We start from the raw sequence: 19,657 nt of genomic DNA, 5'->3' as shown, positions 1-19,657 counted from the left end.
TACCACGTAGCAAGTGCTAGCAGACTTATCTATCCCTGGATGGTGATCCAAAGGTGCCCAAGTCAGCCAGTCCATGTTATAGGACCCTGACTCAGGGACTACAATGTATATGGGACTTTGAGAGGACAATCCTGTATGATAAACACATGACAAGTTTGCAGCTATGCCCATAAAACCTTTAATAAGACTGAAGAGTACAGATACTGTCCACATAAGGATAATATTGGGTTGGATTATATGAAATTGCCATTTTATAGGCAAAAATGGTCTAATGTCAGTGATTTCCCATGGTTCAACCCAACAGAGAAGGATTACAAAGAAGACTCTCTACTGTTACTTAGAGTTGTGTGCTTGATGCTTCATAAAAATAAAACAGAGAAGAAAACACAGGAAAACAAAAACCTACTTGCTATAAATCAGTTTAGGATTAGGCTAATGAAGTCCTGTCCGGGTAGATTCTTTTTTTTTTTTAAGATTTTATTTATTTATTTGAGAGAGAGAATGAGAGAGAGAGAGCACAAGAGGGAGGAGGGTCAGAGGGAGAAGCAGACTCCCTGCTAAGCAGGGAGCCCAGTGTGGGACTCGATCCCAGGACTCCAGGATCATGACCTGAGCCGAAGGCAGTCGCTTAACCAACTGAGCCATGCAGGCGCCCCAGGTAGATTCTTTTATAATCTGGAAGATAGCTGGTTGCCTCCAGGCAAGGTATAAAGACCCCTGAATTTATTTATTTTACTAGGACATTCTCCGAAGACATAAATATATGCTCATAAGGCATCTTTTTTTATAAATAATATCTCTAAAACTTTTCCCTTTAAATTTTCAATATCTATATATCTTCCTTTTAGCTCACTGATAGATAATTGGGTAGAGAACTAAAGTGAAATCACTTTAAATGTCCATCTTCTCATTAATCTACTGGTAAGTAATTCTTAATCTGTAATCCCTGCACATTGGCTGCTTTTCTCTTGCTTCTGCACATCAAATCAGGCATAATTGTAAAGGAGATTTTGTTTCTGCTCTGGCATGAAGCATAACTGCATTGAGTATTTGTGATGTGAACTTTGCATGTGATTATAATTCTAAAACCCAGAGAAATACTAGAAGCCAAAAAACAGTATTTAAAGGTGGTTTTGGTTTTTGTTGTGGTGATTACTCCTTATCTGGGGGATTTATTTGTTCAGTTTTCATAGAAGACTGGAAGAAATTTTCCTTAGAATTCATTCTATCAAGAATGGGACATAAAAAAGATTACTCTTTAAGCCTGAATTTGTCAAATTTCCTAGTAGGATAAAAGCCAGGTTTGTTATAAGAAACAGTTGGCTTCTATTTCTGCTTTGACTTGCTTTAGTATTACATTCAGAATGATTTCTAGATCTGAGAGTACTGATATCTAGGCTCTGACGCTTTCTTACTACAGTCATGGCGTACAGTGTAACAGTTGGTATCTTTGTGGCTTGTGCTTGTGCCTCTAATGGCAGCAGGACATCTGATACAATATTTCGGGATCAAAATAAGCTGTTACCAATTTTTTTTGAGATTTATTTGAGAGAGAGAAAGTAAAAGAGCAGGAGCACAGGGGGCGGGGCAGAGGGAGAGGGAGAAGCAGACTGCTCACTGAGCAGGGAGCCAGATGTGGGGCTCAATCCCAGGACCCTGGGATCATGACCTGAGCGGAAGGCAGACACTTAACTGACTGAGCCACCCAGGTGCTCCACCAACCTGCATTTTTAAAGCTTTGCTGTTAAAAACAAACAAATAAAAACAGAATGGGGGGGCAGTTTGTAAAGGGATATACTGGCTGTCAAATAGATATAATTTTAAAATGTTGATCTCAAATTCCTAAATCTTTATTCTGATTACATTGTTACTTATTAGGTACTGATTTTCTGAGGGTTTTCCAAGATTCCATTGAGTCTTTTTAATATTTTCATTTATTCAGTTAGAACTAGACCAAGATTTTATCATCACAGTTGTACAGCATCATTTAGCATTAGCACCGACGGGGGATGTGGCTATATGGCATGTTCCAGACCCTCCCCTATTCTCACCTCTCTCCTGTAAGGTAGCAAGATAGGAATTTCTCTTCTGTATCCTAACATAAAGTCTTTTTTAAAAACAATACTGACTGTAAACAAAATTTATTTAAAATACTCTAGGATTATTAAAATATTTTATTCTAGGTCAACTATATTCCTAAGTTTTGATGTATTAATTTTACTGTTACTTGTCCTACAAATGAACAAAATGAAATTGATAGTCTTGCTAGTGTTCCTCTGACTGATTATCAAAACACTGGACTCTTCACTGAGAACCAAAACAGTGTTCTCATCTTCATTCTGGCAACTGTGTAGAATATGAACTTAATGTGCGTACCTTTCTTTAGAACTGGGGACAGTATTTCAGGTCAAATTAATTCTTTATGATAAATGAGAATTTGCAATTATATTATAGAAAAAAAATCAAGGGTTTACAGTCTTTTGTTGCTCCATCAGTCAAAATATTTAAAATTATAGTACACGAAGACATTACATGAGATGCTCAGTGAGCTGACTTCAAGAAACTTACAACCTAGCCCAATAGAAATAAAAGACGCCTGGGTGGCTCAGTTGGTTAGGCGACTGCCTCAGGCTCAGGTCATGATCCTGGAGTCCCGAGATCGAGTCCCACGTCGGGCTCCCTGCTCTGTGGGGAGTCTGCTTCTCCCTCTGACCCTCCCCCATCTCATGCTCTCTCTCTCTCTCATTCTCTCTCTCAAATAAATAAATAAATAAAATCCTTAAAAAAAAAAAGAAAGAAGTGGCAATTTCAGCATACTAGATGCCAAGTGTATGTAATTGTCATGAAAGCTTATTGATGGAAGTATTCAGGAAAGATGATTAATGGGCTGGAGGAAACTAGAGAATTTCTCTAGAAGGAAACTCTTGAGCGGTTCTTGACCTGACCAGTTGGATAGGATTTTGATTGGGACATTCCATTTGAGGAAAGCAAGATGTAAGTAAATGTCTCAGAAATAATTGAAAATATATACCCCAATAATAAAAGTGCATCGGTCTAGTTTGGGATCTTTAAGTTGCTTGACTCAGTGGGTACCAGATGTGGTAGAATGCCAGGAACATGCCGACTCACAACATATATGTCTCTTAATCCATACCTGTTGAGTAACTATTCTGTGTCCTTCACTGTTCTTGACTTTAGAAAAAGTGAACGAAACAAAAATACCTGCCCAGGAGAAGCCTGCTTTCTATTTTGTAGTGGGGAAGACAGGCAATTCACAGATTAAAAGGTAGACTGTGCAGTATGGTAGAGCATAGCGTATGTAGGCCCCTGCCAAAACACAAAGGCGTAGAAAGCGCTGAAGGCAGACAGGAGCAAGGGTGTGCTTTAGGTAGTATGGCCAGGACAAGTCATGCGAGAGAGGGCCCGTGAGGAATGAAGTGAACAAGCCATGTGGGTATCTGGGCAGGCGCTCCAGGCAAGTGGGAGCAGTGCCAGAAGGGCAGATTGAGTGAGATGGGGGCCACCAGAGGGTTTCCTTCTGAGGTGGAACTTGTTTGACTTAGGTTTTAATAGGTTCACTGTGGCTATGACTGTGTTGAGAATTGGCCCCGGGGTGGTGGTGGAGAGAAGCAAGCAGACTGGCTAATTAGGAAGCTAATGAATAGTCAGATGGGAGGCCGGAGTCCCTTGACCCACAGTGGTAGCAGAGGAGGTGGTGTAAGTGATTCGATTCTGGATGTGTTTTGAAGGCAGAGCCAAGAGGATTTCCTGACAGGTCGGTTGTCAGCTGTGGGATTCCCTGTCTCCTTTCCCCAGGGACAGTAAGGTGTAGCCTTGAGTAACCTCAGGATAGCTGAGATTATCTCCTGGCTCTGCATCACTTTGCCAGAGGGATTGCTGAGAGAAAAAGAGCTGTGGTTTTACCACATCCTTTTTAGGCTCAGGAAAGCGATCAGATCAGCTGAATTAGTGCAAGAGATACTCCGCTGTTGCTGTGACTTAGGGAAGCACAGTAGTAAAACACACCCCTCCCTCCTAGATGTCATTGAGATTGGTGTTTTTCAGCAAAGCGCACTTTTTTGTCTCAGTGTATTTTTAGGAAGAAAAGTGTTACGTGCTTTCATGGAGATGGTCATATGGTATACACTCTCTGAAAAATATTAATGCATTGATAAAATATACGGACATACAAAGAGGAAACTTGCAGATACAGAGAAAATATTTCCATGGGTGTTGTGGCAACAGTTTGTCCTGGTTACTAAACAACATTGCATAACTAGTTCAGAGTTATTCCAGTTCCTAACTGCTTATGTAAGCAAAGATTTGGAAAGACTTACTCAAAAGAACATGGTGTATGCAAACCTAACTGTCTCAAAACTAAGATTTGTAACTTTAAAAGTGTAAAATGGTAATATGCAATTTATTGTCCTCAGATTCCCCATTTACTTATCCAGGAAAATAAGTAAAAATCAGGTTGCACAATCCTCCTGCTTTCACTACTTTCCTGTAAGCTAACATCGCTGGATTTACATATATAAACCACCTCCAAATTTGGAGGTAGGGGAGATTCTTTTTTAAGTTTTTAAACTTTGCAGTATTTTATAAGGTGGCATTTAATTTGTAAGTTTAGTCCATATGATTTCTGAAACTAGATATGTTTGTAACTTTGTTGCCGCTTACTAAGCTTTAGGAAACAGACAATTTAACGGTATCTTTAGACATTGGTTCAATGGCCCTGCAGTATCTTTCTCCTGACCCTTGCTCTAAGCGTTTGAAAGGAAATGAACATAGATGTTTGTAGAATCTGTATCCAGACTCACTGGCTGGTACCTTCCACAATTTGTCCAACTTTTATTAAAAGACTTTTAGTCTTCATTTCAAACAATAATGAGCATGTCAATAGGATACAGTAATTTTTTTTATCCAGAACTCAGAAAGTTAAAAGTAACTCTGAGATGCTTAGTAGGAATAAAAGAGGAATTCTCATCTGGGTTGAGAAATAATTTTAAAACATTGTCCTTTGACTACAAGAATTTATCCAGGTTGCATTATCCAAATTGGTTTGTTAAAGCTCCAGGTCACGTTCTTACACTAAGAGAAACATTAAATAAACAGACAAGTTTAGGAAAAATTAATAAAAGAAACCTGTCTTACACTCAGAAAAAAAAAATTGTCCTTTGAAATTATAAGAAATGAAGTAATTAAATTGTCAGAGACATTTTAAAAAGAAGATATACATGATAATCAACAGAACTAATGGAGAAAAATGTTTTCACAGATCTTTTACCATTTAGAAGAAAACACATTTTCTTTGGATACAAGTTATTTTAGAGATAGGAGAGAAAATATTAGAGATGGAAAGAGACTATTTCCAAATTAGTTGTATCGTTGCTTTTGAAGTATATCGTGACCCATATATTATAAAAACTACCAACAATTGTGAATGTGGTAGCTGACCTTTTAAAAAATGTGTTTTTTGGATTGTAAAAAGAAAAAAAAATCCAACTAAAACTTTTTAGTCTGTTAAAGGAACATGACTTTCTTTTTCTTTCTTTCTTTCTTTCTTTCTTTCTTTCTTTCTTTCTTTCTTTCTTTCTTTCTTTCTTTCTTTCTTTCTTTCTTTCTTTCTTTCTTTTTTCTTCCTTCCTTCCTTCCTTCCTTCCTTCCTTTCTTTCTTTCTCTCTCTCTTTCTGTCTGTCTTCCTTTTTTTTTTTTAGAAGACACAGATCTGGTAATCTGTAAAATTTACTAAGATAGTACAACTAGAAAAAGAGATTAATAGTGTGGGTCAGAGGCTTTCTTTTTTCCTTCAAACAAAATGTACTTTTAAAAAAATCATAATGATCATAAGTTCCAAGTGTTTGACTTAGCTATACTGAAAAATGTACTAATTTGAGTTTCATTCTCAGTTTCAAGGTTACTGGGAAAGAAAGCTTACGTAAGTGAGTGTTTCCTTTTACCAAAAAATGTTATACAAATGACATTTCAACAAAAATGATTTAGGACTTAAACTCTTCTTTATGAAATGTACAAAAGAAAAAAAGGAGACTCTCTACAAAAAAATTTTATAAAATACGCTATTTGGGAGCCCAACAGAGTACTTTTTTAGAATTTCCTTTAGAAAATTAGCACATTTCTGGGAACTGGAGGTGTTGGAGTTCCAGGTATTATTTCTGCCTTCCAGCTTCCTGAGGTACTGTCTTTATAAGCCGTGACCCCTAACTGCTGCAGTACTACCCAGGGTCCCGGGCCTGGGAATCTCAGCCAGCTGCACCCCGGGTTCCCACAGCTGAGCCTGAGGCATGCTGAAAATGCGCACAGCTCTCTCCGCCCACACATCCAGTAACAACTGGTTCCTTCCTCTTCCTGTGGAAGAGCAACATCCTCTGAGATGAGAAGAAATGCACCCTGAGGAATGCAAGAACAGCAGTGAGCTTTTCACACAGGAAATTACTCCAGTAGCACTCTGAAAAGTGCCTATCTCTTGGACTGTCAGCCGGGAATGAGCTTCCTGCTGCTGACCCAGAGAGTGGTTCACTGTGGAGCTAAACACCACATGTGGGTCTCAGAGTTTCGTGGAAATCCGGGAACTCAGCTTTCAGCTGTTCTGTCTGTCTCTACCTGTCTGGCTTTGAGTTATTTGGTGCTGCATACACGGTAAAGCTAGTTGGCTTTGCTCATCTCTTTAGCTACGTGACAGTTAATTATTTGGTGGAAGTAGTCAACAACCTGCTAATAATGAATTTTCAGTCATTTCTTTGTACTTTATGAAATCAAGATTTGTAAAATATCTTAGGGATTCAGAGAGATTAAAACCCCTATAATCAGTGACGTGGCTATTAAGGCCAGTGCTGGTCCTTGTCTAGTTCCTCCTGTGTCTTTCCGTTTCCTTTCTTTTACTTTCTGAAGTAGGCACTCCTATCATGTACATTTCAAATGGATTTTTACAGTTGAAGAATGTTTTGGTATAACTTGACTTTTTTTAAAACTAATTCCTATAGAGTTTTCTCTTTGCATGAGATAATTGTGGCCACTACAAAGCCCAGTTTTTATATTACAAATACATTTCAAATTGCTTTCCAAATCATTACAGAATTTTGCTGGGTTTCAATGCTTATGGTGGCAAAATTCTTTTACTTTTCGCGTGCTTGGATTATTTTACTAAAACACATACAAGTTAACTTGTTTGTTCTAAGTTGAAGGGAGATGGAGAAGGAATGCCAGGCATTTCCTCTTCCTTTTCAGAATGTCTTTTTAACGAACATTCCTCTTCCCTCTGAACAAACCATCTCAAGTCAGCTAGGGGCCTCTAAGTGCCTGGTGTCCAGTAATCCAACATATTTCCTTTGTTCCTCCAATGCTACCGAGGTAGTTGTTTCATGCATTTACTATTTCTTCTTACCTCCGTGCTCCGTTTCAGCCTTTACAGACTTCCAAACCTGTTTTACCAGCTCCCTATATTAAATTCTCTCTGTTAAAATAACTGTTGTGGTTTCTGTTTTCCTGTTGGATCCTGAATGATCATTCTAAAGAGTCTAAGTCATCTTAAAAAAATAATAAGATGTACTGACAAAGACTTCTATTCAAGTATGTTTATTCCAGCATGACTTATAATAAAAGGTGGACACAAATCAAATGTCCTATCCGAGAGTATTGGTTAAATAGAAGTATAGTATATCCATGGATGGAATATTATGTAGCCATACCATATTTAACAACAACTAAATACAACGTGTGTGATTCCGGATTTGATCCTGGGTCAGTGGGAAAATTGCTATATAGGACACGATTAAGACAATTGGCAAAAATGTAATATGGGCTGAATATTAGATGGTAGTATCAATGCTAAATTTCCTGATTTTGATAATGATACTGTGGTTATATGGGAGAATGGTCTTGTCCTTAGTAAATACCCACAACAGTAATTGAGGTAAAGGGGCATAGTGTCTATAGCTTCCCTCAAAAGATTCAGAAAAAAATTAGATAAATAGATAATGATAGAGAAGTTGTGGCAAAATGTCAATACATGAATCTGCATGAAGGGTATATGAGAGTCCTTTTCATTATTCTTGCAACTTTTCTATAAGCTTGAAATTATTTTAAAGTGAAAGTTAAAAATCACTTATAGATCTTCATAGGGAAGTATGATTTTTATTTTTAAAAATTTTTAAATACAGTTTTTGTTTATCTTTTTATTAAGTGAAAAAAAAAGGATATTGTAAGCAATACGTTTCTAATTTTATCAAGGGAAACAAATATGTGTATCCATTCAGTGGAATTCTTTCTGAGCATCTTGTATGTATTGGATACTAACCAGGGCACTTGAAATTTACCCAAGGCCATCAAGCCAGTAAGTAACAAAGCTGGATTTTGAACTCTGTCTAGCTTTAGAGAGCGTGCTTTTAACCACTATATAGTGTGAATGTGTGTATGTTTTTAAAGCAGTAACTTTCCTAATTATACGAAGAAAGAAAAATAAGGAGAGAAAACACAAGAAAAAAAATTACCAGAGGCAACTGTTGTTAACATTTAAAATATAGTCTCCCAGGAAGAGGTTGCTGCTGTTAGACACTAGAGGCTTGGAGAAGGGGCACTGGTCACCTGGTGCTAGTGTGTTTGTAGGATCAAGGCTGTTGCTGGGAAGAGGCTGACCGGAGCAGCAATCAAACAGGGGGAGGAGTCTCTTCTGTCGCTTCTGACCTCTGGCCTCCCCATCGTGGCTCCTTTTGGCAGAGCCTATAAGGGAATAAAGAGAAAGCTGTAGTTTGCAGAGGCCCGATCTCAGCATTGCAGAACAGTTTTGAAGGGTGGATTTGGAACCAAGAAACATTCTATAAGAGGAATCACCGAATTAAAGGATAAGAACTTAAAAAAAAAACCCAAAAACTATAAGGCTAATTCAGTCTATAATGTGTGAATTTGGATTCCCACTAGTACTAAATGCGAGTGCCCATTTCCTACATTTTAAAACATATGTCAGGTGTTATACTTATTTAAGTATTATGTTTAATTTAGAAAGCCTTTCAAAATGTAATAAGCAAGAGGTGTTAATTTTTATTTTTTAATGACTTGTGAGCTCTTTAAAAATGTTTATTTTTGATAAATGAAAATTGGATATATTGTATCTAAGGTGTACAGTGTGATGTTTTGTTATATGAATACATTGTGAAATGAGTACCACAGTTGAAATAATTAACACATCTATTATCGCCCATAGTTACTGTGTGTGTGTGTGTGTGTGTGTGTGTGTGTGTGTGGTTGTGCGCTTTGACCTGTTTTCATGATTTCTGCTCATTTGTATTTCTTAAAATTGTCTACTTGTGTGTTTTGCCCATTTTTTCTATTTTGTTCATTTTAAAATTGATCCTTAAGTCATTTTAATTAATAAGGTTGACTGTCTTTGCCATGTGCTACAAAGTTTTCTTTGCTGTTTCCCCTTGAATTCTCTTTCTGATTTTTGATAGGTTTAGTTGCATTAACTTCTTGAAAAATATCATTATTTTAATTTTATGATTTCTTTGGAGTTTGTGCAAAGAATGTCCTTCCCTATTCCCCAAATATATCGCTAGCTACTCTTCTTAAGGTTTTTTTGTTTGTTGGTTTGTTTTTAATGTGAGAGAGAAGCAGGGAGAAGCAGAGGGAGAAAGAGAAAGTGTATGCAGGAGCTGGGGGGGAAGGGGGAAGGGCAGAGGGAGGGAGGTAAGCAGACTCCCCACTGAGCGTGGAGCCTGATGCACTGGACTCTATCCCAGGACCCTGAGATCATGACCTGAGCTGAAACCAAGAGTCAGATGCTGAACCGATTGAGCCACCCAGGCACCGCTTAAATTTTATTTTTACAATTAAATCTGAAATTCTAGATGAATTAATTTTGGTTATAAGTTACATATTTATAATTAACAAAGTTATCCTCCATTTGTATTGCTTCTTTCCTCACTGATTTGAACCTTCTTAAAACTGAATCCTTATATATTTTATCTATTTGGGGACTTTTGTCTTCTGTCTTATTGATCTGTTTGTTCTTGATCTATTTTCATACCTTTTTAATTACTGTAACTTCAGAATATTTCATTAAAATATAGTGTACAAGTTTTCCCTTCAGATGTTTCTTGGATATCCATATGAACTTTAGAATTATTTTGTTAGTTCTCCAAAAACTTTCCTTTGGAATGTTGATGGGAGTTGCATTTTATTTATAAAATAATTTGAGGAGGATTGCCAACTTTACCATCTTGTATTTGCTCATCTGGAAACATAGTATTATAGACATGTATTTTAAAGTTTCACTGAGTCACGTTTAGGAGCATTCTCCTTACATGTCTGTGGTTTCCACAAAAATAGTCACCATTTTTTATGTACAACTAAGCATTTTGTCTCCTCACTAAGGATGCACATAGACTCTCTCCACAAATTTAGCTCTAAGGAGGTTAAGGTAGCTTGCCTGGGGGCACCTGGGTGGCTCAGTCAGTTAAGCATATGACTGCTGATTTTGGTTCAGTTCATGATCTTAGGGTCTTGAGATCAAGCCCTAAGTCAGGTTCTGTGCTCAGCAGGTAGTCTGCTTGAGATTTTCTCTCTCTCCCTCTTCCTCTGCCCTCCCCCTGCTCACAAGCTCCTGCATGCACGTGTGCTCTCTCACTCTTTCAAATAAATTCTTAAAAAAAAAGAGGTTAAGGTAACTTGCCCCAAGTCACACCAACTGTGAAGTGATAGAGGCGAGCTAGGGCCCAGATGGGACTAAGTTCAGAGCGCAAACTCTGCCCCCCTGCACTCTATCACTCCCAAAATAGTTAAGCTACCCACCCCACATGACTTGTCATTCTGAATCCTGATTTTAGCTTCCTTATTATCAACAGGGCTTATCCTAAGTAAATATTTCTTCACTGTAGTATAACATAGTAGCCAAAAAAGCCTGATGAATATTCGTTTGGGGAGAAATGTGGGACAAGTTTTGAGGACCTCAATACTTGGTTAGGAGCATATGGAGAAATAGGCCCTAATGTCAATGCTTATAAGTAATTGGTTGTGGAGCCTACTTTGGGATTTTATACATTACCCATTCCTACTTGCCAAGTACTTAAATCCTCAGCATATACCAGACTTTAACAAGCACAAAGCCTTAACTTAGTATTAGAATCCTCACCAAAAAGAATTGTGTTTAAGACACACTGTCTCTTATTGATTATTCAGGAGGTATGCCATATAGTGTGCTCATCATAGATTGTTCAAGCCTAATTGTGTAGGTATAGCTTCCTGGTAAGACTAGTTATTGAGCTATTATATCTTTAAATCTCTTTCACAATAATAGAATGGCCCTACCCCCTTGATAGGGCTTTTTAGTTACTTTTCTTTTACTGCTCCCCCAAGGTCCCCAACCTCATCCTACTACGGATTTTCATTTTTTGTTTGTTCATTGTTTTTGAAGAAAGGATATTCTTTGTGGCAAGAATTGTGAGCGCGTAAGGTTTCTTTGGTGCCGTTATTGTTATCAGTTCTGCTGTGTGCAGGTTTTATTTCCTTTGTAGAATAGATGATAACCAGTTTCCATCAGATTTGGTTATGTGTGATTTTTATAAAGTGAATCCTATTTTCCACTGACTTTTATTTTTAAACAGAAATATGTTTTCTTGGTAAATATCCTCAGTTTGCTGGGCTGGAAATCTTGTGGGCAAGGCGGGAATGCATACCCAAACTCATACTTTGTTTGTTTCTCTTGATTTGAGGCTGTACCCATTTGCAGAATCCAGGTGGTCTCCTACAACCTTTCTCTCCTATTGCTGTTGTTATTCCTCAGATTCTGAGTACTTACAGTTCCCAGGGACCCGGTCCTTCCATGTTCATTGCTCCTCAGGCTCCGCTGGTATCGCCTCTTTGGGAGCCATTATGTAACAGAGCTGTGTTTCCACGTTACACCTTGTCCCCATTGGTGGAAACTTTCCAAAGACATTTCCTAGTTCACTTGGACAACTTCTGTTTGAAACTGCAGGTTCAGCAAAATGGATCTGTGCGCTACTTTGTCCATTCTCTACATAATTAATATTATGTAAAATGAATTAATTCTAAATGACATCTAGCATCAGGCAAATTACCATGCTGAGGAATGTTATTCCAAATTCTGAAATATGCCCTGTGAGGACAAGAATAACAATGAAATTTGGGGATGATAAATAACTAAAATAATTTCTTATCTTAAACAAAACTGGAAAATCATTATTAAGTGAAGACAATTGTGTGCTTTGGAAAATCAGTTGAAAATTTGAAAAATTTGACTAAGCACTGTATTCTCCCAGATTTGTACTTTCAGAAAATTCTGTGTACTTTCTTTATAATTCTGTACACAGTAAAATTTCTGAAAAAAATTCAAGATGTTAATGCTATTTTAAAAGTTCTTTCTTTTTCAAGAAATCATTTATATACATAAGTGTTCTGTGAATTATGAATGCATAAAACTATGGCTCTTTGCATTTTGGGCACTAATGTATCAGAGGGTCACATCCTTTTCCCTCACCTCTGGGAAAAACAGTTACTTTCTGGTATACATCTAAATGACATGAACAATTGCACAAAAATAAGATTATTATTAAAAAAAATACATCACCATTTTTCAAGTTGAGTATACTAGGAGGTTTACCAAACAGAATTGAGGGGGAAAAATTGTTTTAATTTCTAAATAAATAATCTCTTCCCTTAAGTACACTTAAAACTTGTATTCAGAGAGCAACAATTTTCTCAAAGATATATTAATATTTTAATCAAGTGTTAATATCTTTTTATTTGTGCTACTACGTGCTTATGACTATTTTTTATGTATTTATTAGTCAAGGGAAATGGCATTCATGGAGTTTATATCTCAGACTATGTTTTGTTCACTTTCAGCGTTCACTTCGGCGCTCCCTCCAGGCGGCTCTCTTGGCGACAGAGCTCTTGCTTCTGCCTGTCGAGTGTCTTACACAATTAAGCTCTTCCATCATATTCCCCATCATGTAAATGTTCTAGCTGTTGTATCCAACCATTAACTTATATAATTTTTCCTATAGTACTTTTAGTCAATTTCTTTCCCTAAACACAAGAAAGAATAGATTTTATGAGAATCTAGGCAATGAATTTGAAATGGAAAAAAATCAGAATGTACTAAAAGTTTTTGTCTATTCCTCCTGCCTCATTCCCTCCTGGTGCCAGAATATTTCTCACACCGGGGTAGAAGATTTGGATCTGGCCACAATAAGTAGAATTTACTTGTTAAACTCTGTCTCTTATATACCTGGCACAAGAGAATCTGGAGTACTTAGTAGACGGTACATGGAGACTATGTCCAACCACGCTTATTATAATGAACAAAAAGGCCAGTGCATATGGAATCATTTACTATCTGGCCATAGCTCAGCAGACCCCAAATGAGCAAATCTTGGGAAGGAATAGAACATACCTCTGAGAACTAACCACAGACAGCTGGATTTCTGTAGGAGCTGAGCTCAGGGTGGTGAACCTTGTTGTGTTAGTGTGATTTGGCCTGTCAGGAGAAGGCTCAGTGGACACTGTTCATTCATTTCTCAGAAAGGAATGTGCCAGGTCTTAGGTGGGAACTGGGGGCTGGTGAGAAGGATGAACGTAGATTGTAAATCTAAGCAAGAGCTATCATGGAGAGTTACATGGTACAGTGAGAGTATGAATTGGGGACATTGGACTTCATTAAGTGTGTGGGTAAGGTAGAATCAGAGAAAGTTCTCCTGGAAAGACATTTGAACTGGCACATAAAACCTTGCTATTCAGCAACCCTCAGTTTGTTTCCTGAGATTAAAAATTCGTCATATCAGTGAGATCATATGATACATGTCTTTCTCTGATTGACTTATTTCGCTCAGCAGAGGGGAAGGGGCCGGGAGGATGGGTTAGCCTGGTGATGGGTATCAAAGAGGGCACGTTCTGCATAGAGCACTGGGTGTTATGCACAAACAATGAATCATGGAACACTACATCAAAAACTAATGATGTAATGTATGGTGATTAACATAACATAATTAAAAAAAAAAAAAACAAACCCTTGCTATTCAGGGGCGCGTGGGTGGCTCAGTGGGTTAAGCATCTGCCTTCAGCTCAGGTCGTGAGCCCGGGGTCCTGGGATTGAGCCCCGCGGTGGGCCCCCTGCTCAGCAGGGAGCCTGCTTCTCCCTCTCCCTCTGCCACTCCCCCTGCTTGTGCTCTCTCAGACTCTCTCTCTCTCTCTCTCAAATAAATAAATTCTTCACAAAATAAAAAAATAAAACCTTTTCAAAATGTGGTCCATGAATAGTTTGCTTGAGCATCATCTGGGACCTTATTAGAAATACGGATTCTCCAGTCCCATCCCAGACCTACTGAATTAGACTCTGCATTTTAATAAGATCCACAGTGGTTTACATGTACATTGAAGTTTGAGAAATGCGACCTAAGCTTCAGCAGTAGTTGAGATGAGAGAGTTAGGAGTACTGGAGTGTTCTAGACAGAAAGAACATTGTGTGCAAAGACCATCTTGTGGGGGAGCTAGGTGTGCCCTAGGCACTAAAAGAGGGCCGGAGGCCAGGGCTGGGTGGGAGCATGTAGTGTCCCAGCAGCCAAGAGAGGAGTGTTTCAAGGGCACGGGTATGGCAACATCGCTGAAAGCCAAGAGAAGGACTGAAAAATGTTTGATGAGTTTGCAGAGACTTTTGGTTACCGTTTGGAGGGCTTTTTTTGATGGAGTAACACAGATGCAAGCCAGTTTGAAATGAGTTGAACAGTGAGTGCAGGGGGAAAGGGTGGGCAAAAGATACAGCTAGAATAGATCATCCTTTCTTTTATTCAATACATTTGCTGAACGTTGTTATATAGCAAGCAGTGAGAATGTACAGATGAGGGACGAAGTCCAGAAATAGGGATATATGCCTAAGTTGCTATGGGAGGACAGGAGCAGAGTGGCTAAATAAGGAATGTGCATGTGTGTGTACACATATGCGTATGCAGACTAGAAAAATAAGGTGGGAAACAAAAAGTTAATCAGAAATAACCTCCCATTTGGGTTGATACCTGAGCAGATTCTTCAAGAATTTGCCTGATTATATGGGAAACGAGGACAGAGCTCAGTTTCTGCATAGTCAAGAAGGCTTAAGAGGGCATGGTGAATTCAGAATACTGTGGGCATTCTTGATTGGCTGCAGCATTGTCGGGGGGGTTGAGGGGTAGCCAGAGATGAGGCAGGAGAGAAGAGATGAAACTGGATCATGCATGACCTTGAATGCCATTTGAAGGTGTTTGAATTCACCATGAGAATTTCAGGAGGACCAGTGAAGGATTTTAAGCAGGAGAGTGACAAGCAAATTTGAATTTCAGATAGGTGCTCTGAAAATATGATAAAGGACGGGTGAGCGGGAGGTGAGACTGGAGGCATAGAAAAGTAGGGGGCACTTGCAGTAGTAATCCGGATGCAAAGCTGGGAGTGCTTGATGGAGAGCAGTGACATAGGGTAGGGAGAGGAGGTGACTGATCTTAAATTTGGAACTACTGAGTAAAGAATTTCCCAAGATAAGACATAGAGTCTGGGGATAGAGCATCCAGTCCAGATAGAGACTTGAGACTCTTTAATTGATTGATCAACAGGATGATCCCAAACTGCGCTCCATGGTAAATACTGTTGCGATTATGGTGAACCAATGATCAGCACTAATCTCGTCCCATTCATCAGGAGGGATCATTATTAAAAGGCTGTTTATTTGAGAAATGCTGGTTATCTGGTAAATACTATGACTGAAATATGAAGCTGATAAAATTGGTTATGTGTGATGGCAGGAAATACCAGACATGTTTTAGTGGTGGCACAGCTTCCTCTTTAAGAACTGCCTGCCTCTTCCTTTGTGTGTGCACGTGTGCGCGTTCACGCATGTGTGCACGCAAGTTATCATGATTGCTAACCACTCTTTTACAGAGTTAGAGAATCTAGTTCGTATTCTCTTTAACTCATAGCATCTGTGAAAATTATGTTTGAATTTTATGTAGTATTTGTTTTTTTTCCAAGAGGATATTAAATCGTTTATTAATTACACATGATAATGGATGATGCACAAGCTTCAGTCCCATGTATAATTTTATCTGATACTGTAATTCAGTTTAGATATATTGCATAGGTTGTGCCAGCAATCATATTAATAACCCAATACCAAATAAAGTTCTTTTAACCATGAACTCCAGGTCACAACACATTAACTGTCAGTTCAACTACACCAAGGTTTCTGGAGACTGGGGCTTCAGTGCCCAAGCAAGTTGCAAATACATTTCAAATGGAACCTGGTATCACCTTGAAGGAATTCTAACTTCACACTGTTAAGGTAGTTTACCAAGATGGCTTCAGAGTAGACTAACTTTACACAGCACATTTTTAAAAAGACGCATTTATTCAGTGCCATGATCAGACTATTACATTTAGCAATTGGCAGCATGGGTGCAAAAAAAAAAAAAGAAAAGAAAAAGAAAATCTACATTAAAACCCTTTCTTGGAATGCTTTACATCTTCCACAGAGCAGAAACTAAAATAACCTGTTATACAATTAAATCATGAGTGTTTTGCCCATACACATGAGTATTGTCTAAAACATTTCTTTGTAGTAGCTAGGCCCTGCCACCACTGTGCTTGGCTGAGGTCACAAATCTGTTGTAGCCTGTAGCTTCCCTGTCACTTCTCTGGCTCTCCTCTCCTGCTAAGCCTTGTTTCCTGGAAGTAATTAAAACCTTCTGCCACTGCCATAGCTACTGTTGCTGCTGGAACCACTGCAGCCATCTTGATTTCATGGTTTGGCAAAGTATTGGCCTCCACCACCATTGGGGCCAGAGCTTCAGCCTCCAAAATATCCTCCTTTCATGGGTACAGATTTTGAAGATTGATTGTTGTAGATGCCCAAATCACTGTACCTCCTGCCACCTCCAAAACTGCTTCCATCATTATCAAATGCATTAAAGCCATCCCCCCGGCCACCATAACCACCACCATCACCTTGACTGCCCCAAAAGCCCCCTCACCCACTGAAGTTTCCTCCATGACCAAAGTTGTCATTCCCACCAAAACCACCTCCAGGATCACCACCAATGTTTCTAAAACCACTTCGACCTCTTTGGCTGGATGAAACACTAGCCATCTCTTCCTTAGATGGGGCTTTTCTTACTTCACAGTTTTGTCCATTAATTCACAGTAGGACTTTCTGAATGACAGTGTTGTCTACAGAGTCATGGTCATCAAAGGTTACAAAAGCGAAGCCTCTCTTCTTGCCACTGCCTCAGTCAGTCATAATGTCAGTCACTTCAATTTTCCCATACTGTTAAAAATCAATCTCTTAGATGATGTTCTTCAGTGTCTTCTTTCATGACACCGACAAAAATCTTTTTCACAGTTAAGTGGGCACCATGTTTTTGAGAATCTTCTCTTGAGACAGCCGTCTTTGGTTCCACAACTCTTTCATCCACCTTGTATGGCCTTGCATTCATGGCTGCATCCACTTCCTCCACAGTGACATATGTGACAAACCCAAAGCCTCTGGAGTGCTTGGCGCTTGGATCTACCATGACCACACAGTCCATAAGTGTTTCCCATTGCTCAAAATGGCTCCTCAGACTCTCATCTTTTGTTTCAAAGCTGAAACCTCCAATGAAGAGCTTCTATAGCTGTTGGGGCTCTGGGAGACTCTGACTTAGACATGATGGTGGCAGGAGGGGAGACCTTAACAATGCTTACTCAGTGAAATCCATGGGTAGAAAGTGAGTTTTGTGGCAGTATTTGTAAGTTACTTCTCCTGGACCATTTTTCCCCATGGTAATTGGTTAAAAAGAAAAAAAAAATCTTTCTTTATAAATGCAGTCATTATTTTTATTGTCTTTGGTTTCTGGGTTTTTCCACCAGCAGAATAAGAAAGGGAGAAACACACCCTTCTACACACAAAAATGTTGGAAAAGAAAATATTGTATCTCTATCAAACAGTACACTGTTATCATAGCATCATATTTTCAGTTGTTTATAATGAAATATCTGTTACTGAAATTCTACTCATAAGCTATTCTTCCTGGAGGCTTTATGCCATAATTTTCAACTATGTCTAGATATATAATCTTCATCAAGGGGTTAAATATTTTACATAAGATTCATAGATTTAAATGCTTGATGTTAGATTGGCTTCCTGTATTATTATTAGGGAACCATTTTTTATCTATGAAAATGACAAGACCAAAATTTTTTAATAGATTTGGATCTTTGTCTACTAAATGTCTTTTAAAAATATATACATTTTTCGGGCAGCTGCCTGAAAATGGAAACCTTGTTTTTTGTGTGTTCTTTTAATTACATCTGAAAATGTCTTAATATTTTATTTTGGATTTGTCAGTGATTTTTATTTTAAATGTATATTCAGTATTTACTTACTCATTTACTATTAGCATTTATTTATTAAGGTTCATTCATTTATTTGCTGAACTGCCACCTGCCCTTTATGGCTTATTATCTAATTTGAGAAACCAGACATATAAAGAGGAGAATTTAAAAAAAAAAAAACAAACTTGGAGTATACTGCATAGAGAAATATCTTTAATTCAACAAATTTTATTAATTACTTTATGTGTGCCTTACGCCTAGGAGTTACTCATCAAGTTGTCAACTGTGTGCTGTGGCTTCTGCCCTTCTAGAAACTTGCAAATTAGGTTTTAGAGGAATTGGGGGGAGGATATAATATGATAATACTGATGATGATAGGTGAGTAAATAAACTATACATTAAACTCTTTACATACATTCTCACAACCTTATAATGTAGCCCGATGTTATTTTCTTTTTTTTTAAATTTTTTATTGTTATGTTAATCACCATACATTACATCATTAGTTTCTGATGTAGTGTTCCATGATTCATTGTTTGTGCATAACACCCAGTGCTCCATGCAGAACGTGCCCTCCTTAATACCCATCACCAGCTAACCCATCCCCCCACCCCCTCCCCTCTAGAACCCTCCGTTTGTTTTTCAGAGTCCATCGTCTCTAAGGCCTAGACAGGTCAAGTAATTTGTCCATGGTCACATAGTTAATGCATAAAAGATACAGGGCTAAAGGTCTGTGTGACTTGATGTCCTATTCATAGAGCCACCATATTATATGAGAGCATAGAAAAATTATATGGTGTCACAAATAGCAGAAATGCAAGGAAAAATTGGTAATTGCCTTAAGCAAAATTGAATTTTTGTAGAGATTTAGATGAGGGGCAAATTTCATCTGTTTGGGGAAGATAAGGAAAGACTTCATTATTTAGCAAATGCAAATTCAAGTCAACTAATACAATGTACACTGTGTATATTGAATTCTCATAGAAAGCTTTCATTCTCTGTTTTTTGAATGATTTAGTGAATAATAAATAGACAGAAGGGTGGTTCTCAAACCCAGCTGTGAATATATACATATATTACTGTTACAATCACAGTTATTATTAATTGTACTATAATATTCACATTATGCTACATGATGAATAGAACAATAAATAAATACAATATTTGCTCTCCGAAAGATGTTCTGTAAAGCTTGCCAGTTTTCTGAATGTAGCTTTTGTTAAATGATTGGATAAATTCTTGTCTTAAAATTGCCTCTTCATAGCACTAAAACAAATACAGCAAGGGAGCTAAA

The 19,657-nt window shown here is 38.1% G+C and overlaps 1 protein-coding gene and 1 pseudogene across 3 annotated transcripts in view; one reads left to right on the top strand and one right to left on the bottom strand.

Moving 5' to 3' along the window:
• The window catches only part of POC1B (POC1 centriolar protein B), a 95,418-nt gene that overhangs the window by 57,189 nt on the left and 18,572 nt on the right, over window positions 1-19,657 (top strand). The gene's annotated exons all lie outside the window — the stretch shown is intronic.
• Window positions 16,793-17,697, bottom strand: LOC114210992 (heterogeneous nuclear ribonucleoprotein A1 pseudogene; annotated as a pseudogene).

Source organism: Eumetopias jubatus, unplaced genomic scaffold, assembly GCF_037043125.1.
Source record: "Eumetopias jubatus isolate StellerSeaLion01/CBP00866 unplaced genomic scaffold, mEumJub1_p1.0 scaffold_8, whole genome shotgun sequence".
In the NCBI taxonomy this organism is placed as follows: domain Eukaryota; kingdom Metazoa; phylum Chordata; class Mammalia; order Carnivora; family Otariidae; genus Eumetopias; species Eumetopias jubatus.
This window is presented reverse-complemented; position numbering and strand designations above follow the sequence as displayed.